This window comes from Bubalus kerabau, chromosome 11 (genome assembly GCF_029407905.1).
Source record: "Bubalus kerabau isolate K-KA32 ecotype Philippines breed swamp buffalo chromosome 11, PCC_UOA_SB_1v2, whole genome shotgun sequence".
Lineage (NCBI taxonomy): Eukaryota > Metazoa > Chordata > Mammalia > Artiodactyla > Bovidae > Bubalus > Bubalus kerabau.
The window spans coordinates 47061332-47084931 of NC_073634.1; the positions used below are offsets into that span (position 1 = coordinate 47061332).

Below are 23600 nucleotides of genomic sequence, written 5' to 3' on the forward strand. Positions count from 1 at the left end.
TATACAATGCTATATGTCAAATATATTTCAGTTCAAAAGTCAACTTTAAAAAGATTTTCAAAAGAAACTAAAGGAGAAATAAAGGAAGCCCTGTGGCTGAGATTCCATTAAAACATTTTTTTTTTTAATTAGTGTGCAAACCTACTACACAGGGACTCGGGAACTGATTTGATTTAGCCCATTTGTGAAATCTGAGTCTAACTGAACCGACTTTTATTTTTTTTATGGCCATGCATCTTGCAGCATGTGGGAGAATTAAGGTTCTCCAACTAGGGAGTGAACCCATGTCCCTTGCATGGGAAGGATGAAGTGTTAATCACTGGCCCACCAGGGAAGTCCCTAACTGGACTGATTTTTAAACGAGTCAATGGAAGCAGTTGCACAGGAGCCTCAGTCCTGTCTCGGTCACTGTGGCAGGCGGCTCAGCCCCAATCTGGAGGTGCCTTCAAAAGCAGCTTCAGAAAAAACAATGACACAGTCCAAACACACGACATGCACACCTGGGGAGGAATTTGGAACTTGAGTTTGCTTTTTTATTTAATATTTATTTACTTGGCTGTGTCAGGTCTTGGTCACAGCATGCGGCATCTTCTCTGTGGTAGACGGCTTAGTTGCCCAGCGAAATGTGGGATCTTAGTTCCATGACCAGGGATTGAACCTACATTTCCTGCATTGGAAGGTGGATTCTTAACCATTGGACTGCCAGGGAAATCCCCTGAGTTTGCTTTTATAGGGCATAAAAAAAGAATGTTTCAGGAAAAATTAAATCTCATGATTTCAGAGAGCAACCCAGTGTCTTCCCCTTAAAACAGACTTAACCTCCTGCTAGTGAGTGCTACCAACATTTGAAGTGCTTCATTTTAATCCTTAATAACCGTTTTATTCTGCTACCTTTGTTTAAAACTTTAAGTTACAATAAGAACACAAAGAATTTCCATTTATCTTCTGTCCTCCTTCAAATGTTAACATTTTGCCACATCTACCCGGACTTCCTCTGTCTCTTGCTCTTCCTGAATCATTTGAGCGTAAGTTGCCAACGTGATGCTCTTCAGTCTGAATAGTACTTCCCAGAAGCAAGGTCAGTCCACTCCATAATCACGGAACAAAGATCAAACCCAGGAAATCAGCATCACACAACACCATCATAACCTACAGACCTTATTCAGGTTTGGCCATTTAGCTCAATATTGTCCTTTGTAGTAAAAGAAAAGCCTGGCTCACGTGCTGCATTTGCCAGCTGTCGTATTTCTGAAGTCTCCTTTAATCTGGAACGGCTCTCAGTCTTTGTCTTTGACGATCTTGACAGTTCTGAAGACTATACATCAGTATATCGCAGAAAGTCCCCTCATTTGGGTTTGTCAGATTCTTCCTGATAACTTCAATCGGGTCATACACTTTCGGCAGAGATTTCATAGAAGTAATGTGTTTTTCTAGTGCATCAAATCAGGAGCCATACTATGTTGACGAACAACTGCTAACAGAAAAGTTGTATCTTGGTATGCCTTTCTCTGTGAAATAAAAAACCATAAGAATTCTAAACTATCATTAGATTCATAATAACTGTAGTTATGATTTTGATTTACCTATCACTTTCTAATCACAGGAAAAGTGGAGAGTGCACGTTTACAACTTAGCACCAGTAAAGGGCATGACCTCTAGTTAGCACCCAGAACCACCTGTCTTTTTCATTTCTGCTCTGTTCCCCATCCTCCACCACTCCCATCTCTGTTTCTTGCTCAGCTTAGACAGGGTCAGACAGTCCAGTCTAGACATGGCTCCCTCTCAATGTGCTCTGTGGCTCCAGTGGTCCACAGTGGGTGAAATGGCCTCACCCATCTCTTGACAAGGTTAGATTGCTGAAAAATAAATGATTAAAATATGGTATGTCCAGTAGTTATCTCACTTCTGATGAACAATGAAGTTGCATAAAAAACTAGACCTCAAATATGCAAAAACTGTTCTTTTTGAAATTTATAAAAGATGTAAGGTTAAAGACCCACCAGTTTCAGGATTCTCCGTAAAATGGTGATAACATTTAGGCTTCTGCCATAGCCTGTGTAGGGCTTCCCAGGTGGCTCAGTGGTAGAGAATCTGCCAGCTAAATACGGAGATTCGGGTTCGATCCCTGGGTCAGGAAGATCCCCTGGAGAAGGAAATGGCAACCTACTCCAGTATTCTTGCCAAAAGAGGAGCCTGGCGGGTTACAGTCCACAGGGTTGCAAAGAGCTGGACACGACTGAGTGACCAAGCACACAGGCACACACATAGCCCATGTCTATGAGCAGTCACTGGTAGATGACAGAGAAAGCAAACATATTTTGTTATTGTTCAGTTGCTCAGTTGTGTTCGACTCTTTGTGACCTCATGGACTGCAGCACGGACTGCAGCATGGACCTCATGGACTGCAGACTCCTTGTCCTTCACTATCTTCCGGAGTTTGCTCAAACTCATGTCTGTTGAGTCAGTGATGCCACCCAACATCTCATCCTCTGTTATCCCCTTCTCCTTCTGCCCTCAATTTTCCCCAGCATCTTTTCCAGTGAGCTGGCGCTTCACAGCAGGTGGCCAACATATTGGAGCTTCAGCTTCAGCATCAGTCCTTCCAATGAATATTCAGGGTTGATTTTCTTTAGAGTTAAGTGGTTTGATCTCCTTGCAGTTCAAAGGACCCTCAAGAGTCTAATCCAGCACCACAATTCAAAAGCATTAATTCTTTGGCATCTAACTCTCGTATCCATACATGACTATTGGAAAAACTATAGCTTTGACTACTTGGACTTTGTCAGCAAAGTGATGTCTCTGCTTTTTAATATGCTGTCTAGGTTTGTCATAGCTTTCCTTCCAAGGAGCAAGCATCTTTTAAATTCATGGCTGCAGTCCCCATCTGCAGTGATTTTGAAGCCCAAGAAAATAAAATCTATCACTGTGTTTCCAATTTTCCCCTATCTATTTGGCATGAAATGATGAGACCAGACACCATGATCTTAGATTTTTGAATGTTGAGTTTTAAACCAGCTTTTTCACTGTATTTATACATCACCAAACTTCCCCATGGGCAAATACCTGCTCAATCATAAACAGCAATGTTCTCCCCGAATAAACAAGACAACTCCTTGAAAGATAACATTCCTCCTTGAGTTTGTAAGCAGTCACATGACCCACCATGACTGCCCTTAGATCTGGATTATGTAAATAACATGAATTATGTAAACTGTCAATAATACATCATTTGAAGGGAGTTCCCTGACTATCCAATGGTTAGGACTCTGCTTTTATTGTAGGGGCCCAGGTTCAATTCCTGGTTGGCAAAATAAAATATAAAATAAAGTAAAACAAAATACAACAATAAACAATGTCATTTGATGCACCGTCCTGTCTCAGACACTTGACTTCTAAGTTCTCACAGCTTTCTGAGATATCCTTCCTAGGTTATAATACTCAAATTTGGCTCAACTAAAATTTTCCATTTCTTTCCTAAATTGACTGATTAATTTTATTTACATCAACATAATTTTTTTATCTCTTCATGGATACTCATTTATGGTTGTGACTTTATACTGTGCTTAGTCACTTAGTTATGTCTGACTCTTTGTGATCCAATGGACTGCAGCTAGGTTCCTCGGTCCATGGGAATTCTCCAGATGAGAATACTGGAGTGGGTTGCCACGCCCTTCTCCAGGGGATCTTCCCAACACAGGGATCAAACCCAGGTCTCCAGCATTGCAGGCAGATTCTTTACCATCTGAGCCACCAAGGAAGCCCATGACTTTATATTATTTGCAAATAACTGTGCCCTCCCCCACTCCCAACCTTTTGGTTCTCACTGCTGCTATCAAGAGATTAGCTCTCAGCCTGATCATCCATATTCTGCAGATAATCTGTCTTTTCTCTCTGGTTTGTTTTCGTGGCTTCTCTTTGTTTCATATTTGTCAGCTTTATCATGTCTCTAGGCCTGGGTTTTCATGGTTTGCTAGACTTCCTGGTCAATGATTGGTGTTCTTCATCAGCTGGGGAAAATTCCCAACCATTATCTCTTTAAATACTGCTGCTGCTTCTTTTCACCATATTTTCTGCTTCTAAAATCCTACATGCATGTATCTTTGATGTCATTCTGTCTTTTAAGAGTCTTAACTTTTTTTTTACATTAATATAAAATCTCCACGAACTATATTCTAGAAAAGTTACTTTAATTTGTCTTCCAGTTGATTTTTTTTCCCTTTTCTGAGATGTCCAATCTGGTGTAGGCTGTCCCTTAAGTTTATTTTTTTGTTGTTTTAAATTTCAATTATTATACATTTTATCTATGAAAATTTTATCTCAGTATTTTTCAAATAAGCTTGTTGAACTTATAGTCTCTTGTTACCTGCTCACATTTTTGTGCTGACTATTCAGGAAGGAATGTGAGAAAATCCATACCCCGAAAAAGTTCACCATGTAGTAGGGAAAAGGGCAGGTAGAAAAACGAAATAACAATATCACGGGGGAAATGCAACAGGGAACATGCAACAGATAATGTAGCCAATTCTTCAAAAGCTTCCCGGAAGGGATGACAAACTGCAACCAAAACCAGCAGTTAATCCACATCTGTCTTACACAATGGTATTCACATGGTATTGGCTGCTGCACAAACTGGATTTTAAAGATAATTAAATAGAACCAACTCTCAGGAGGAGCACATATCCACTGACTCTGAAACTGACCAGCCTGTGAGGGCTGTCTCTCAGGCTGTGACCCCCGCCCATTCTCTGTGCTATCAGAGATCATCCCTTTGCCCCCAGATTCATTCTCCAGTCAGGTTTCCTTTTTAACCTTGCCTCTGGCTCTCCCCACCCTGAGAATCACTGGAGGAGGGAGAGCAGGGTGGAGGGCAATGATTATCCTTCCAAGAGGACAGCTCCTTCCACAGTGATGGCATCCTTCTAGGGGGACAGCTTTTTCCACAGGCCCTGGGGTGAGGACAGCTTCCCTGGGCACCTCTTCCTTCCATGTGCGTTCCCTCACTCCTGTCTATTCTTTTAAAAATTCTTCCTTCATTCAAAAGTCTTTCAAAAAAATTTAGCTGAAATGCCTTCTGTCTCCAGCCAGGACCTTGTCTGACATGATTCCGCTAAATGAGCTTCTATCGAGCATGAGCACAATAAAAGGGAAAAACAGTAAGTTTATGGCAACTTATTAAGATTTTGGAGCCAAAAGAATTTGAAAGGAAAATTTCCAAAATGGTAACTATGTACTTCATCTGGGACATCAAGTATTAAAGAGAGAACATGGCATGCTTCCCCCGACCTGGTTGCTGGCCTGCTCCAGCACCAGTCATCAGGGTTCAAGCGGCCCCCCAGTCAAGATGGGCTCCTCCACAGGCTGCCCACTGCAGACAGGGTCCCCAGACTCCACACAGGTGGTGTTCTCATGACCCCCTTTGTTTGTTAATACATTGGAACAGCTAACAGAGCTCAGGAAAGCATGGGACTTGAGACAGTGGGTTTATGTTAAAGGACACAGGTGGGCAAGATGGGGGGTGGAGGTTCCTACATGCAGGGTTTGTGCCTTCTCCCCTTCCTGCTCACCAAACGGGAAGCCTAGGTGTCCATCCAGAACTCTTACTGGGCTTTCATTACGTGGGCATGGTTGAGGAAACCACTGGTCACATGACTAAACCCAATCTCCAGCCCCAACCCCCTCCCCAGTGGTCATGGATTTCAAGGTCCCAACCCCTTAATCACAGAATTGTTCTTTCTGGTGATAAGCTCCCATCCTGAGCCTCTCCAGCGACCCACCAGGGTCACTCCATTAGTATAACAAAGACATTCTGTCACTCAGGAAATTACAAGGGATTTTAGACGTTAATGCCAGGAACTCAGGACAAAGATCAGAAAGAGTTTTTATTATGCAAAAGTGATCAGAGATGCCTTAATAAACTTGTAGCTTCTCTCCTGAGCACTTGATAGTCAAACAAAAATCAACATAAATCTAGAGTTTCCCAAATTAAGGATTTGGGAAAATTAAGAGATGTTGTCATTAAACTTATGAACTGATATCTATATACTTAGCTCACTTTCTAAGAAGATTTGGGACTACACATGACTTTTTAAAAAGTATTCCATTATAAGAAAGTGTAATTCATCCAAACCATGGAAAACAGTCTAAGTGGAGGCATTGAGACTCTGCACGTCTTAGCTCTGCTGCAGCATGACTGTCCTTTGTCTCTGCTGTTTCAAGTGTGACTCCAAGAACTGGACGAGACAGTACCTGTAGTCCTATGACCACCATGATCCAACAGTTCACACCACTTTCAGAGAACCAGCACTCTCAGGGTATTTTCAGTATGGGTATTTCAGGTGTTTAATTTCAGAAAATTTCTGTCTTTTTCTATTCTTAGCTGTCACTCCACCTGTCCTCCTTGGCCCTCCAGCTGGAAATGATCTCATCTTCTTGAGAAATAAAATCCAGCCACCAAATCATTGAACAAAGAATGTCACAGAGATTGCATTGGAGACTGCAGTCCCACCAAATGGGACTGAGGTTTTAAAATAAATTATTGCAACTTCCCTGGTAGTTTAGTGGCTAAGACACTACACTCCCAAGGTAAGGGACCAGGGTTTGATACTTGGTCAGAAAACAAGATCCCATATGCTACAACTAAAGATCCCATATATCTCAATTTTGATGAAATGCTTGAGATGGAAAAAGATATAAAACAAGCAGACAGATTTTGCTGTACAGCAAAGATTGGCACAACATTGTAAATCAGGGGGACATCCCTGGTGGTCCAGTGGTTGGGATTCTGGGCTTCCAATGCAGGGGCATGGGTTTGATCCCTAGTCAGGGAATTAAGATCTCATATGCCTCTCAGTGCAGCCAAAACACTTCCTAATACCACACACAAAAATAAACTCAAAATGGATTAAAGATCTAAATGTAAGGCCAGAAAAACCCTTAAAGGAAAACATAGGCAGAACACTCTCTGACATAAATCGCAGCACGATCCTTTTTGACCCAACTCCTAGAGTAACAAAAATAAAAACAAAAATAAACAAATGGAACCTAATTAAATTTAAAAGCTCTTACACAGCAAAGGAGACCATAAACAAAATGAAAAGACAACCCTCAGAATGGGAGAAAATATTTGCAAATGAAGCAACTGACAAAGAATTAGGTTGCAAAATATATAAGCTGCTCAAGCAGCTCAATATCAAAAAAAAACAAACAACCCAATCAAAATGTAGGCAGAAGACCTAAACAGACATTCCTCCAAAGAAGACATACATATGGCCAACAAACACGTGAAAAGATGCTCAACATAGCTCATTATTAGAGACACGCAAATCAAAACTACAGTGAGGTATCACCTCACAGCAGTCAGAATGACCATCATCAAAAAATTTACAACAATAAATGCCAGAGAGGGTGTGGAAAAAGGGTAATCCTCCTACACTGTTGGTGGGAATGTACACTGATAGAGCCACTATGGAGAGCAGTGCGGAGGTTCCTTAAGAAGCTAAAAATAGAACTATCATATGACCTTGCATATGACCTTGGACTGCAAGGAGATCAAACCAGTCAATCCTAAAGGAAATAAATCCTGAATATTCATTGGAAGGACCAGTGCGGAAGCTGAAACTCTAACACCTTGGCCACCTGATGAGAAGAACTGACTTACTGGAAAAGACCCTGATGCTGGGAAAGATTGAAGGCAGAAGAAGAGGACGACACAGGATGGATGAGATGGTTGGATGGCATCACTGACTTGATGGACATGAGTTTGAGCAAGCTCTGGGAGTTGGTGATGGACAGGGAAGCCTGGTGTGCTGCAGTCTACAGGGTCACAAAGAGTCAGACACAACTGAGCGACTGAACTGAACTGATGATGAGCTTACAATTCTACTCCTTGGCATATATCCTAAGAAAATCATAATTCAAAAAGACACATGTACCCCAGGGGTTGTTATAGCACTTTTTACAATAGCTAGGACATGGAAGCAACCTAAACTTCCATCAACAGATAAATAGATAGAGATGTGGTACATATATACAATGGAATATTACTCAGCTATAAAAGGAATGAAATTGGGTTATTTGCAGTTATGTGGGTGGACCTAGAGTCTGTCATACATAGTCTGTCTTCATAGAGTGAAGTAAGAAAGAGAAAAAGAAATATTATGTATTAATGCACAAATCCTGAAAGATGATGCTGTGAAAGTGCTGCACTCAATATGCCAGCACATTTGGAAAACTCAGCAGTGGCCACAGGACTGGAAAAGGTCAGTTTTCATTCCAGTCCCAAAGAAAGGCAATGCCAAAGAATGCTCAAACTACCGCACAATTGCACTCATCTCACACGCTAGTAAAGTAATGCTCAAAATTCTCCAAGCCAGGCTTCAGCAATATGTGAACCGTGAACTTCCTGATGTTCAAGCTGGTTTTAGAAAAGGCAGAGGAACCAGAGATCAAATTGCCAACATCTGCTGGATCATGGAAAAAGCAAGAGAGTTCCAGAAAAACATCTATTTCTGCTTTATTGACTATGCCAAAGCCTTTGACTGTGCGGATCACAATAAACTGTGGAAAATTCTGAAAAAGATGGGTATACCAGACCACCTGACCTGCCTCTTGAAAAATTTGTATGCAGGTCAGGAAGCAACAGTTAGAACTGGACATGGAACAACAGACTGGTTCCAAATAGGAAAAGGAGTACGTCAAGGCTGTATATTGTCACCTTACTTATTTAACTTATATACAGAGTACATTATGAGAAACGCTGGACTGGAAGAAGCACAAGCTGGAATCAAGATTGCCGGGAGAAATATCAATAACCTCAGATATGCAGATGACACCACCCTTATGGTAGAAAGTGAAGAGGAACTCAAAAACCTCTTGATGAAAGTGAAAGTGGAGAGTGAAAAAGTTGGCTTAAAGCTCAACATTCAGAAAACGAAGATTATGGCATCTGGTCCCATCACTTCATGGCAAATAGATGGAGAAACAGTGGAATCAATGTCAGACTTTATTTTTTGGGGCTCCAAAATCACTACAGATGGTGACTGCAGCCATGAAATTAAAAGACACTTACTCCTTGGAAGGAAAGTTATGACCAACCTAGATAGCATATTCAAAAGCAGAGACATTACTTTGCCAACAAAGGTTCATCTAGTCAAGGCTATGGTTTTTCCTGTGGTCATGTATGGATGTGAGAGTTGGACTGTGAAGAAGGCTGAGCACCGAAGAATTGATGCTTTTGAAATGTGGTGTTGGAGAAGACTCTTGAGAGTCCCTTGGACTGCAAGGAGATCCAACCAGTCCATTCTGAAGGAGATCATCCCTCGGATCTCTTTGGAAGGAATGATGTTAAAGCTGAAACTCCAGTACTTTGGCCACCTCATGCGAAGAGTTGACTCATTGGAAAAGACTCTGATGCTGGGAGGGATTGGGGGCAGGAGGAGAAGGGGATGACAGAGGATGAGATGGCTGGATGGCATCACTGACTCGATGGACATGAGTCTGGGTGAACTCCGGGAGTTGGCGAGAGATAGGGAGGCCTGGTGTTCTGCGATTCATGGGGTTGCAAAGAGTCGGACACGACTGAGCGACTGAATTGCACTGAATGCATATATGTGGAAATCTAGAAAACGGTACAGAGAACCTATTTGCAAGGCAGGGATAGAGACAGTGACATAGAGAAAGGACATGTGGACACAGTAGCGGAAGGATAGGGTGGGGCGAACTGGGAGAGTAGCACTGACATACATACAATACCACGTGTAAAATAGTCACTGGGAAGCTGCTGTACGTGTACACCACAGGGGCTCAGCCTGGTGCTCGGTGATGACTTGGGGAGGGCGGGGGGAGGGCAGTCCATGAGGGAGGGGATACATGCATACATATAGCTGATTCACTTCACTGTTTAGCAGGAACTAACAACATTGTGAAGCAATTACACTCCGATAAGGAAAATAATAAATAAAACTATATAAAAATTGTAAATCAACTATACTTCAATTTTTTTTTTTAAAAAAAGGAAAAAAAGAAAATACATTCCATGTAACTAAAAACAACAAAATAATTAGCACATACAAAATAAAAGCAGACAGCTCTGGGGGAAAGAAGACAAGTATAACAGAAAGTATGAGAATACGATTGCTTACATAAGTGAAGGAGGCTTACACGTGTAAACTGATGTGGCCAAATGGGGAAGACAGGAAATACCCATTTTTAATGGTTAGTGGTCAGTTGCCAGTGACAGAAACCAGGAGAGGGGGACCCTCAGCCGTTCCTAGGCCTCATGAGTATTAGGAGGCAGCTGCAGGCCAGGCTTTGAGGAAAGTCCCAGAAACCACTAACAAAGGATCCTGGAGCCACCCCATCTATCCACTGGGAAGGCAGGCCACACATCACAGAGATGCCAGACAAGCACTCACAGCCCCAGGACCCATGAGGCCCCAAACAAAACTACTCACCCATGTCAATGGAGGAAAGAGAAATTGTGAGAGTCACACAACCACACAGCAAGGAGAATAAACACAGACCTCATTGCAACAACATGGATGAATCTTCCAAGTGCTATAGAGCAAACAGTCAGACACAAGGAGTACAGAGCGTATAATTCCCCTTAAAAAATGTACAACATTGTCAACACGAACTTAGGACATTATGAGTCAGGAGCGAGTCACCCTTGTGAGGAGGGCAGGGATGGAAGGTGGTGTGAGACAGTTTTCTAGGGCTGGTGTTGCTCTGTGTCTCATTCTGGGTGCCCTTTAAATAGCTGGGATGAGTTTGTTTAAAAGTCATCATTATATACATAGAATCGTGTGCTTTCTGCATGTATTTTCTATACTTCCACACAGAAGTTTGGGTTCTTAAAGTTCCTGCCGCAGCAGTGGACCCAGGCCCCCACTGCTGCAGCCCCATCCATGCCAGGATGGAGGCCTGCACTCGGCTCTAGCATCCTGAGGCTGAGGACCACACTGGGGATCTGCTCCCGGGAAACTGCAGGGCCAGCCTGACTGTGAATGACAGAGCAGTGCAGCCCGCACCTCACTCTGATCTTCCCAACCTGCCATCGGCAGTGTAGAAGCCGGTGTACATCAAGTTCCCAGATTTGCCAGTCTGAGAAGTGTGGCTGAGAGTAGCAGAGATGTGAGGTTCCGACAGGGTGGGAATGGAGATGTGGGACCTGCCACAGACCAGCCCACTCCCCATCCGCCTGCTGGTACTCCTGCTGGGGGCCTCTTCCGTGCAAGGACATGTTTTATCACTTAGATCCTTATCGTGAATGAGTTCAAAGAATGAGAAGGGAAGTACCATGATACAGAAGACCAAAGAACACCTTTCTTTCTTGTTCCTTTTTTGTTCTTTCTTGTTCTTGCTTCTTTCTTGTCTTTCTTGTTCTTTTCTCCCTTGGACAACATTCCAAACATGCAGAGAAGTATAGCAAATGTCCAGTCATCACTCGGCTTTATCATATTTTAAATCTTGCTGTGTTTGACTTTGAAAATAAACTTAAGGTTGCTGAAGGGAAGGGATAGTTAGGGAGTTTGGGAAGGTTATCTACACTCAGCTATATTAAAAATAGATAACCAACAAGGACCTACTGGACAGCACAGGGAACTCTGCTCAGTGTTATGTGCCAGCCTGGATGGGGGGATAGGAGTGTGGGGGAGAATGGATACATGTATATGTACGGCTGAGTCCTTTTGCTGTTCACCTGAAACTATCACAGCATTGTTAACTGGTTATACCTTAATACAAAATAAAAAGTTTAAAGTTTGAAAAAAAAATCTTGCTGTGTTTGATTCAGATTTTTTTAAAGAAACAAAACTCCACAGACACAGTTAAGTTTGCCCACTTCGTTTTCCTTTTCTCTACTGGTATTGCAAGGAGATCCAACCAGTCCATCCCAAAGGAGATCAGTCTTGGGTGTTCATTGAAAGGACTGATGTTGAAGCTGTAACTCCAATATTTTGGCCACCTGGTGCAAAGAGCTGACTCATTTGAAAAGACCCTGATGCTGGGAAAGATTGAGGGCAGGAGGAGAAGGGGGTGACAGAGGATGAGATGGTTGGATGGCATCACCCACTCAGTGGACATGGGTTTGGGTGGACTCCGGGGGCTGGTGATGGACAGGGAGGCCTGGCATGCTGCAGTTCATGGGGTGGCAAAGGGTTGGACATGACTGAGTGACTGAAATGAACTGAATGATCAGATTACATTTGATATACATCACCCTATGCTTTTTCCCATGAACAGTATGAAAAGGCAAAATGATAGGATACAGAAAGAGGAACTCACCAGGTCGGTAAGTGCCCAATATGCTACTGGAGAAATAACTCCAGAAAGAATGAAAGGATGGAGCCAAAGCAAAAACAATACCCAGTTGTTGATGTGACTGGTGATAGAAGCAAGATCCAATGCTGTAAAGAGCAATATTGCATAGGAACCTGGAATGTTAGGTCCATGAATAAAGGCAAATTGGAAGTGGTCAAACAGGAGATGGCAAGAGTGAATGTCAACATTCTAGGAATCAGCGAACTAAAATGGACTGGAATGGGGGAATTTAACTCAGATGACCATTATATCCACTACTGTGGGCAGGAATCCCTTAGAAGAAATGGAGTAGCCATCATGGTCAAAAAAGAGTCCGAAATGCAGTACTTGGATGCAATCCCAAAAATGACAGAATGATCTCTGTTCGTTTCCAAGGCAAACCATTCAATATCACAGTAATCCAAGCCTATGCCCCAACCAGTAACGCTGAAGAAGCTGAAGTTGAATGGTTCTATGAAGATCTACAAGACCTTTTAGAACTAACACCCAAAAAAGATGTCCTTTTCATTATAGGGGACTGGAATGCAAAAGTAGGAAGTCAAGGAACACCTGGACTAACAGGCAAATTTGGCCTTGGAGTACGGAATGAAGCAGGGCAAAGACTAATACAGTTTTGCCAAGAGAACACACTGGTCATAGGAAAAACCCTCTTCCAACAACACAAGAGAAGACTCTATACATGGACATCACCAGATGGTCAACACCGAAATCAGACTGATTATATTCTTTGCAGCCAAAGATGGAGAAACTCTATACAGTCAGCAAAAACAAGACCAGGAGCTGACTGTGGCTCAGATCATGAACTCCTTATTGCCAAATTCAGACTGAAATTGAAGAAAGCAGGGAAAACCACTAGACCATTGGGTATGACCTAAATCAAATCCCCTATGATTATACAGTGGAAGTGAGAAAGTCCCTAGATTTAAGGGACTAGATCTATAGACAGAGTGGCTGATGAACTATGGATGGAGGTTCATGACATTGTACAGGAGACAGGGATCAAGACCATCTCCATGGAAAAGAAATGCAAAAAAGCAAAATGGCTGTCTGAGGAGGCCTTACAAATAGCTGTGAAAAGAAGAGAAGCGAAAAGCAAAGGAGAAAAAGAAAGACATAAGCATCTGAATGCAGAGTTCCAAAGAATAGCAAGGAGAGATAAGAAAGCTTTCCTCAGTGATCAGTGCAAAGAAATAGAGGAAAACAACAGAATGGAAAAGACTAGACATCTCTTCAAGAAAATTAGAGATACCAAGGGAACATTTCATGCAAAGATGGGCTCAATAAAGGACAGAAATGGTATGGACCTAACAGAAGCAGAAGATAATAAGAAGAGGTGGTAAGAATACACAGAAGAACTGTACAAAAAAGATCTTCATGACCCAGATAATCACGATGGTGTGATCACTCACCTAGAGCCAGACATCCTGGAATGTGAAGTCAAGTGGGCCTTAGAAAGCATCACCATGAACAAAGCTAGTGGAGGTGATGGAATTCCAGTTGAGCTATTTCAAATCCTGAAAGATGATGCTATGAAAGTGCTGCACTCAATATGCCAGCACATTTGGAAAACTCAGCAGTGGCCACAGGACTGGAAAAAGTCAGTTTTTATTCCAATCCCAAAGAAAGGCAATGACAAAGAATGCTCAAACTACCACACAATTGCACTCATCTCACATGCTAGTAAAGTAATGCTCAAAATTCTCCAAGCCAGGCTTCAGCAATATGTGAACCGTGAACTTCCAGATGTTCAAGCTGGTTTTAGAAAAGGCAGAGGAACCAGAGACCAAATTGCCAACATCCGCTGGATCATCAAAAAACAAGAGAGTTCCAGAAAAGCATCTATTTCTGCTTTATTGACTATGCCAAAGCCTTTGACTGCGTGGATCACAATAAACTGTGGAAAATTCTGAAAAAGATGGGAATACCAGACCACCTGACCTGCCTCTTGAGAAACCTATATGCAGGTCAAGAAGCAACAGTTAGAACTGGACATGGAACAACAGACTGGTTCCAAATAGGAAAAGGAGTATGTCAAGGCTGTATATTATCACCCTGCTTATTTAACTTATATGCAGAGTACTTCATGAGAAATGCTGGACTGGAAGAAGCACAAGCTGGAATCAAGATTGCCGGGAGAAATATCAATAACCTCAGATATGCAGATGACACCACCCTTATGGCAGAAAATGAAGAGGAACTCAAAAGCCTCTTGATGAAAGTGAAAGTGGAGAGTGAAAAAGTTGGCTTAAAGCTCAACATTCAGAAAACGAAGATCATGGCATCTGGTCCCATCACTTCATGGGAAATAGATGGGGAAACAGTGGAAACAGTGTCAGACTTTATTTTTTTGGGCTCCAAAATCACTGCAGATGGTGACTACAGCTGTGAAATTAAAAGACGCTTACTCTTTGGAAGGAAAGTTATGACCAACCTAGATGGCATATTCAAAAGCAGAGACATTACTTTGCCAACAAAGGTCCATCTAGTCAAGGCTATGGGTTTTCCTGTGGTCATGTATGGATGTGAGAGTTGGACTGTGAAGAAGGCTGAGCGCCGAAGAATTGATGCTTTTGAAATGTGGTGTTGGAGAAGACTCTTGAGAGTCCCTTGGACTGCAAGGAGATCCAACCAGTCCATTCTGAAGGAGATCACCCCTGGGATTTCTTTGGAAGGAATGATGCTAAAGCTGAAACTCCAGTACTTTGGCCACCTCATGCAAAGAGTTGACTCATTGGAAAAGACTGATGCTGGGAGGGATTGGGGGCAAGAGGAGAAGGGGACGACAGAGGATGAGATGGCTGGATGGCATCACTGACTGGATGGACGTGAGTCTGAGTGAACTCTGGGAGTTGGTGATGGACAGGGAGGCCTGGAGTGCTGCAATTCATGGGGTCACGAAGAGTTGGACACGACTGAACTGAACAGAACTAAAGGAGAAAAGAACGTGTTTTGCATGAGTCAATTATATCTAAGTATTTTAAAATACTAAATTACTAATTAAAATACTAAAATCAATACTAATTGCAGGTGAGATCAACATGAGTGGATGAAAATTCTAAATTCTAAGATGTTGCATGTGCGATTGATGTCTATTTAGCAAACTCAGATTAGGCTGACAAACGTCTGTTTCAACACAGGTCCTGGGGTTAGTGAACACAGACAGTGACCTGCAGCTAGGTTGCAGAGCATGACAAGAAGCATAGATGGCACAGAATTTTCTGATTAAAATGACCTCAAGCTTTAGGAGTTAGGAATCTCTCTTCAACATCCTGCACTAGGGGCAGAATTAGCCTCAAATGAAAGGCACATGGTGCTGGTTTAACATTCACCCCTCACCCCATAGCAGGATGTCCCTTAAATACTCCTCTGTTTTGTTCACCTGCTTCATAATTAGCCAAAGGCTTAATTTCAACACTGCCCACACCTGAAGAGTCCTGGGTACAAGCAAGAGGCAGCACGGGGCGCGGGAAGCCAGTGCGTGCAGAGGGTCACGTGGTCCAGAGTCAATTATCCTCACTGCGGGGGGTGGGGATGGGTAGCGGGAGCCCACCTCCAGGAACACCCCTGATGGCTTGCGGTGGCTTCAGTATGCAGTGGGCAAGAGGGCTAAACATATACATCATAGCCCAGAATGCTGTTAGACTAAGGAAAGCAACTGATTCTGCTAGGTACCTCTCCTGAAGACATAAATGCATCCTGTTACCGTCCTGCTCAAGACACTCTCCAGGATCTGTGGGTGACCCCCTCGACTCCCAATCAGAACAAGATGTCTCAACCTACTGCTACATGCTTCTCTCACTAACTCTCCATGTAGCATCCCCAGGGAGGCTTACCACAAAACAATTGTGTATGATAGGCTGAACCATGGCAGTGTTTTCCTCTTAGCCTCAGACCCCTTCCATGCTCCCACAGTCTCCTTTGAACACTTTGACTCTCCCTTCCAGAGCCGGAAGACTAATAGAGGACACCAAGCCCTACCGTGCACAGAGGGCAACCATCATATTTCTGTAGAATTAAATGAGCCCCATGACAACACAGGTGATCATGGTCTGGTCCCTCCCTGGGGCCCTGGTGAGCACCCTATGCTGTCCATACCCCACCTCAGGTTCTCTGGGTCCTCCCTCCCTTGTCCTTTTCTCTCCCCACCCCTAACTTACTAAAGAAGGAATTTTTAGGAGACTGATTTTGTTTCAAAGGTCGTTTTCCAGTTTTTTCCAGGAACCACAACAGATTTCCTGGCCTGGGGATCCAGCAAAGAGACTGAGAACTCCCAGGGAATTTGATTTTGGGGGCTGGTGGGATTTGATTATAGAACTTCCACAGGACTGGGGAAACAGATTCTTGGAGGGCACAAACAAAACCTTGTGTACACCAGGAGACAGGAGAAAAGAGCAGTGTCCTCACAAGAGACTGAGTTAGATTTGCCTGTGACTGTCAAGGAGTCTCCAGTGGAGATGTGGTTCAACAGTTTGGCCTCAGGCCAACAACAGGAAGGGAACACAGCCACACCCATCAAGAGAAAATTGGATTAAAGATTTACTGAGCATGGCCCTGCCCATCAGAACAAGATCCAGTTTCCCCCATAGTCAATCTCTCCCATCAGGAAGCTTCCATAAGCCTCTTATTCTTATTTATCAGAGGGTAGACAGAATGAAAACCATAATCACAGAAAACTAACCAAACTGATCACATGGACCACAGACTTGTCTAACTCAATGAAACTATGAGCCATGCCGTGTAGGGCCACCCAAGACGGACAGGTCATGGTGGAGAGTTTTGACAAAAAGTGGTCCACTGGAGAAAGGAATGGCAAACCACTTCAGTATTCTTGCCTTGAGAACCCCATGAACAATATGAAAAGGCAAAAAGATACGACACTGAAAGATGATCTCTCCAGGCTGGTAGGTGTCCATTATGCTACTGCAGAAGAGTGGAGAAATAAATCCAGAGAGAATGAAGAGATGGAGCCAAAGCAAAAACAACACCCAGTTGTGGATGTGATTGGTGATGAAAGTAAAGTCCAATGCTGTAAAGAACAATATGGCATAGGAACCTGGAATGTTAGGTCCACGAATCAAGGAAATTGAAGTGGTTAAACAGGAGATGGCAAGAGTAAACATCGACATTTTAGCAATCAGTGAACTAAAAAAGACTGGAATGGGTGAATTTAATTCAGATGACCATTATATCTACTACTGTGGGCAAGATTCCCTTAGAAGAAATGGAGTAGCCCTCATAGTCAACAAAAGAATCCGAAATGCAGTACTTGGATGCAATCTTAAAGATGACAGAATGATCTCTGTTCATTTCCAAGGCAAACCATTCAGTATCACAATAATCCAAATCTATGCCCCAACCAGTAATGCTGAAGAAGCTGAAGTTGAATGGTTCTATGAGGATCTACAAGACCTTCTAGAATTAACACCAAAAAAGATGTACTTTTCATCATAGGAGACTGGAATGCAAAAGTCGGAAGTAAAGAGATACCTGGAGTAACAGGCAAGTTTGGTCTTGAAGTACAAAATGAAGCAGGGCAAAGGCTAACAGAGTTTTGCCAAAAGAACACACTGGTCATAGCAAACATCCTCTTCCAACAACACAAGAGACGACTCTATATGTGGACATCACCAGATGGTCAATACTGAAATCAGATTGATTATATTGATTGATTGAGAAGCTCTATACCATCAGCAAAAACAAGACTGGGAGCTGACTGTGGCTCAGATCATGAACTCCTTATTGCCAAATTCAGACTTAAATTGAAGAAAGTAGGGAAAACCACTAGACCATTCAGGTATGAGCTATATCAAATCCCTTACCATTATACAGTGGAAGTGACAAATAGATTCAAGGGATTAGATCTGACAGACAGAGTGCCTGAAGAACTATGGGCAGAGGTTCCTGACATTGTATAGGAGGCAGTGATCAAGACCATCCCTAAGAAAAAGAAATGCAAAAAGGCAAAATAGTTGTCTGAGGAGGCCTTACAAATAGCTGAGGGAAGAAGAGAAGCTAAAGGCAAAGTAGAAAAGGAAAAATACCCATCTGAATGCAGAGTTCCAAAGAATAGCAAGAAGAGATTAGAAAGCTTTCCTCAGTGATCAATGCAAAGAAATAGAGGAAAACAACAGAATGGGAAAGACTAGAGATCTTTTTAAGAAAATTAGAGATACCAAGGGAACATTGCATGCAAAGATGGGCTCAATAAAGGACAGAAATGGTATGGACATAACAGAAGATGTTAAGAAGAGTTGGCAAGAATAAATAGGAGAATGATACAAAAAAAGATCTTCATGACCCAGATAACCACGATGGTGTGATCACTCACCTAGAGCCAGACATCCTGGAATGCAACGTCAAGTAGGCCTTAGGAAGCATCACTACAAACAAAGCTGGTGGAGGTGATGGAATTCCAGTTGAGCTATTTCAAATCCTAAAAGATGATGCTGTGAAAGTGCTGCACTCAATATGTCAGTAAATTTTGAAAACTCAGCAGCGGTCACAGGACAGGAAAAGGTCAGTTTTCATTCCAATCCCAAAGAAAGGCAATGCCAAAGAATGTTCAAACTACTGCACAATTGCACTCATCTCACATGCTAGTAAAGTCATGGTCAAAATTCTCTAAGCCAGGCTTCAACAATATGTGAACCGTGAATTTCCAAATGTTCAAGCTGGATTTAGAAAAGGCAGAGGAACCAGAGATCAAATTGCCAACATCTGCTGGATCATCAAAAAAGCAAGAGAGTTCCAGAAAAGCATCTACTTCTGCTTTATTGACTACAACAAAGCCTTTGACTGTGTAGATCACAACGAACTGTGGAAAATTCTGAAAGAGATAGGAATACCAGACCACCAGACTTGCCTCCTGAGAAATCTGTATGCAGGTCAAGAAGCAACAGTTAGAACTGCACCTGAAACAACAGATTGTTTCCAAATTGGGAAAGGAATATGTCAAGGCTGTATATTGTCATCCTGCTTATTTAACTTAAATGCAGAGTACATCATGAGAAATGCTGGGCTGGATGAAACCCAAACTGGAATTAAGCTTGCTGGGAGTAGTATCAGTAACCTCAGATATGCAGATGACACCATCCTTATGGCAGAAAGAGAAGAACTAAAGAGCCTCTTGATGAAAGTGAAAGAGGAGAATGAAAAAGCTAACTAAAAACTCAACATTCAAAAAACTAAGATCATGGTATCCAGTCCCATCACTTCATGGCAAATAGATGGGGAAACAATGGGAACAGCGAGAGACTTTATTTTGGGGGGCTCCAAAATCATTGCAGATGGTGACTGCAGTCTTGAAATTAAAAGATGCTTGCTCCTTGGAAGAAAAGCTATGAAGAAAAGACAGAATATTAAAAAGCAGAGACATTGCTGACAAAGGTCTGTATAGCCAAAGCTATGATTTTTCCAGTGGTCATGTATGGGTGTGAGACTTGGACTGTAAAAAAGCTAAGAACTGAAGAATTAATGCTTTTGAACTGTGGTGTTGAAGACTCTTGAGAATCCCTTGGACTGCAAGGAGATCCGACCAGTCATTCTAAAGGAAATCAGTCCTGAATATTCATTGGAAGGACTGATGCTGAAGCTGACACTCCAATACTTTGGCCACCTTATGGGGAAAACTAACACATTGGAAAAGACCCTGATTCTGGGAAAGATTGAAGGCAGAAGGGGACGACAGAATATGAGATGGTTGGATGGCATCACTGACTCAATGGACATGAGTTTGAGCAAGGTCTGGGGGTTGGTGATGGACAGGGAAGCCTGGCTTGCTGCAGTCCATGGGGTTGCAAAGTCAGACATGACCAAGCGACTGAACTGAACTGAACTCCCAGGTTTTTCATAGAGGAATGCACTGTTTTCTAGTGGTCATTATGGTTTCACATGTTTCCTCTCCTGGAAGGAACATTTCAAGGAACAGGCATTGGGTAAAACCTTGGGGAAGATAATCAAGGGGGTGGCTTTTTGGAACTACATCACTGCAGGCACACACAAGGCTCATCACCTAGCAGCTCTCCTGCAGCGCTGCTCAGCACAGGTCTGAGAAAAGAAGAGCTCAAGTTGTATCCTCTTCTTAGGGATCCAAAATTTGTGTGCAAAGTAAAGATGGTGGGGGACCAGGTGTCCAGAAGAGCCCTTCGTTCCTCAGTCTTCACGTTCAGGATGAATGGGCGAGATGAAGGCGTGCACCTGAGAACAGATAGGTGGCCAGAAACCCGCAGCTCCAAGAGCTAGGGGCGCACAAGGCCCAGGCAAGCAGCAGAAAACTGTCAGACTTGTCAGGGCTGGGGACGGAGGCAGGGACGAGGCAGCGACCGGAAAGTGACACCACTGCCTGCATAGCTGGGAGAAGAGTGCCAGGCTTGGAAGGAGCCTAGCGCTGGCGACTAGTGGCCCAAGGTGAGGGCGGAGAGCAGTGGGCCGTAGTCAGGAGGCTGTGGAAACCCTGGAGGCCGGCACGCACAGAGGCTCACAGGCTGGAAGCCCAACACCAGCTTTCCTTTGCTTCTTCAGTATCTGCATTAGGTATAACCCAGTAAAATGTGGATAAAGCATTTTAAGTCAAGGAGAGAGGCCAGCCTGAATTAAGGAAAAGTCAAATACCCAAAAGTATAGAAGGAAGCGTTAGCTGGAATTCTGATGGGGATGCAAATGTTGGAGAAATTAGTAGTTTTTACTTTTCACCCTATCTGCTTCAAGCTACCCATGAGCATACATTTTTTTAAAATACAAAAACAGTAAATAAAACTAGGCATTTTTGTTCATTTGAAGTTCATGCATAATTAATTGGGTATCAAAATTGTAGCAAGTGACTCGTTGGTTTTTTAAGAGAAATTGCAAACAATGGAGCAAATATCTTTTGAAATACTGTTCTTAACTCACCCATCACCCTTTGTAGTGGAGCAAAGGTAAGCTTCTGCATATTCTGAAATGAGATTCCAAAATTCATAATTCAGTTCAGTCGCTCAGTTGTGTCCGACTCTGTGACCCCATGAATCGCAGCACGCCAGGCCTCCCTGTCCATCACCAATTCCCGGAGTTCACTCAAACTCACGTCCATCGAGTCGGTGATGCCATCCAACCATCTCATCCTCTGTCGTCCCCTTCTCCTCCTGTCCCCAATCCCTCCCAGCATCAGGGTCTTTTCCAATGAGTCAACTCGTCGCATGAGGTGGCCAAAGTATTGGAGTTTCAGCTTTAGCATCAGTCGTGAATTATAATTTTACTGTAAGGAAAGTAAATGCCGAGCTGCTGGTTTTCCTCCAGGTCCACCTGGAATCCCAGGACTACGAAGGACGGGAACCTTCAAGTAAAGCTCAAGTGCTCAGATAACTGGGTAGAGGCTGTGGCCGGAGGAGAAATATGACCACACCCTACACAGTGGAGCAACCCCACCATCTGAGCTAAGGAGATGCCCTTTTCCAGCCCAGATGAATCCTATCCTAGGTGAGATGAAGAAAACCAAACATCTAAAAGTCCAGTTGTATTCTTATTCCTGTGCAGGAACGGTATTAGGTGTACAAGTCAAGTCTGTCTCACCCACTAGTACTTATTGGTGATCTGTCGGGTCTCTTCCTCCACAGGGACTGTACACACTCTGCACTGCTGGGTGGTAGTCCTGCCTCTGTGCTCCCAGAGAAGTGGCACAGCTAGTGGTTGCCGCGCGGCCTGGGGGCCCAGCTGCTGGAGTTCAAGGCCAGGTTCTGCTGCCAACTCGCTTCGTGAACTTGGGCAAGTAGCCAGTTTCTGCCACTGACTGCTCATCAACAAATCAGAGATGCCAGAGTTGAGTGGGGGAGGGAGGTGGGAGAATTAAACAGCTTACTTTTTATAATGTGCTTAAAACCTTGCCTGGTTTACACAGTCATCCTCCTAGCAGAATGAATGGCTTTTACGCAAAGAACACCCTCAGCCAGGAGTCTGGAGAAGGCAATGGCACCCTACTCCAGTACTCTTGCCTGGAAAATCCCATGGACAGAGGAGCCTGGTGGGCTGCAGTCCATGGGGTCGCTAAGAGTTGGACACGACTGAGCTACTTCACTTTCACTTTTCACTTTCATGCATTGGAGAAGGAAATAGCAACCTACTCCAGTGCTCTTGCCTGGAGAGTCCCAGGGACGGGGGAGCCTGGTGGGCTGCCGTCTATGGGGTCGCACAGAGTCGGACACAACTGAAGCGACTTAGCAGCAGCCAGGAGTCACTCCCCTCTGTGCAAGTTGAGCTGCTAACTGCAACCAAGTGAGCCTTGTGAACATAAGCTCATCACAGACTGAATGTTTGTGTCCCCCAGAATTCATGCTGAAAGCCAAACTCCAAGGTGATACTGTGAGGAGGCGGGATCTTTTGGAGGGCTTCATCTCATGATGGGATTAGTGCCCTTGCCAGAGACCCTGTGCCAAGACACCAGAGGGATACGCAGAGCACACGGCCGCCAGTAACCAGGAAGCAGGCCCTCATTGGACACCAAGATGCTGAGGTCTTGATCTTGCACTGCCAGCCTCCATAACCGTGAGAAACGAGCTTCTGTTGTTTAAAAGCCACCTAATCTATGGGGTGCTCTTTCATCAGCCCAAACAGACTAAGACAAACATGATCACATTCATCAATGTTGGAGGGACTTCCCCGGTGGTCCAGTGGTTGGGAATCCACTTTCCAAGGTGGAGGACGCAGGTTTGATCCCTGGTCAGGAAACTAAGATTCCACATGCCTTGGGGCAACTAAGCCCACGCACCACAACTAGAGACCCTGAGTACTGCAAACTAAGACTCAATGCAGCCAAAAATGAGTAAATGTTAAACACACACACACACACACACACACACACACACACACACAAACACTATACACTTCTGGACGGATCTCAAGAATTCTCAATTATATTTCTAGAATATTTAGCTCAACATTTCTTAGCGACCCAGAATATTCTAACAGGCACTTCCAGGTTCTTTGATAGAACAGCATATAACATTTATTTTAAAAAACACAAAACATATATTTAACTTCATTCTAACCCAGCCAAATTTGGGCTGAAGCTTTGGTCAGTGAGTGGTCTAGAGCAAAGTTTCTCAACACAGCATCAATCACAGGGGTGCTTTAAAATGATGTTTCACCTTTTCTGGTCCTCATGTAGCCCCTGACCAGTTATTTTCAAAGGCTGAGTGTTCTACCTCATGGGACAGATTCAGTTCAGTTCAGTCACTCAGTTGTGTCCAACTCTTTGCTTAAAATGATTATTAGAAAGCTCTCTAAGCTGAACTAAACTTCATCTCCCTGTT

At 43.4% G+C, this 23600-nt stretch overlaps 1 long non-coding RNA gene across 1 annotated transcript; it reads right to left on the reverse strand.

The window, feature by feature from the left end:
* Positions 1 to 782: 782 nt before the first annotated feature.
* On the reverse strand, positions 783 to 22040 carry LOC129622417 (uncharacterized). The gene is made up of 3 exons (XR_008699974.1): positions 21865 to 22040; positions 21208 to 21250; positions 783 to 1508 (listed from the first exon to the last, which is right to left on the reverse strand). It is a non-coding gene; the product is annotated as an uncharacterized LOC129622417 (long non-coding RNA).
* Between the last annotated feature and the right edge of the window lie 1560 nt (positions 22041 to 23600).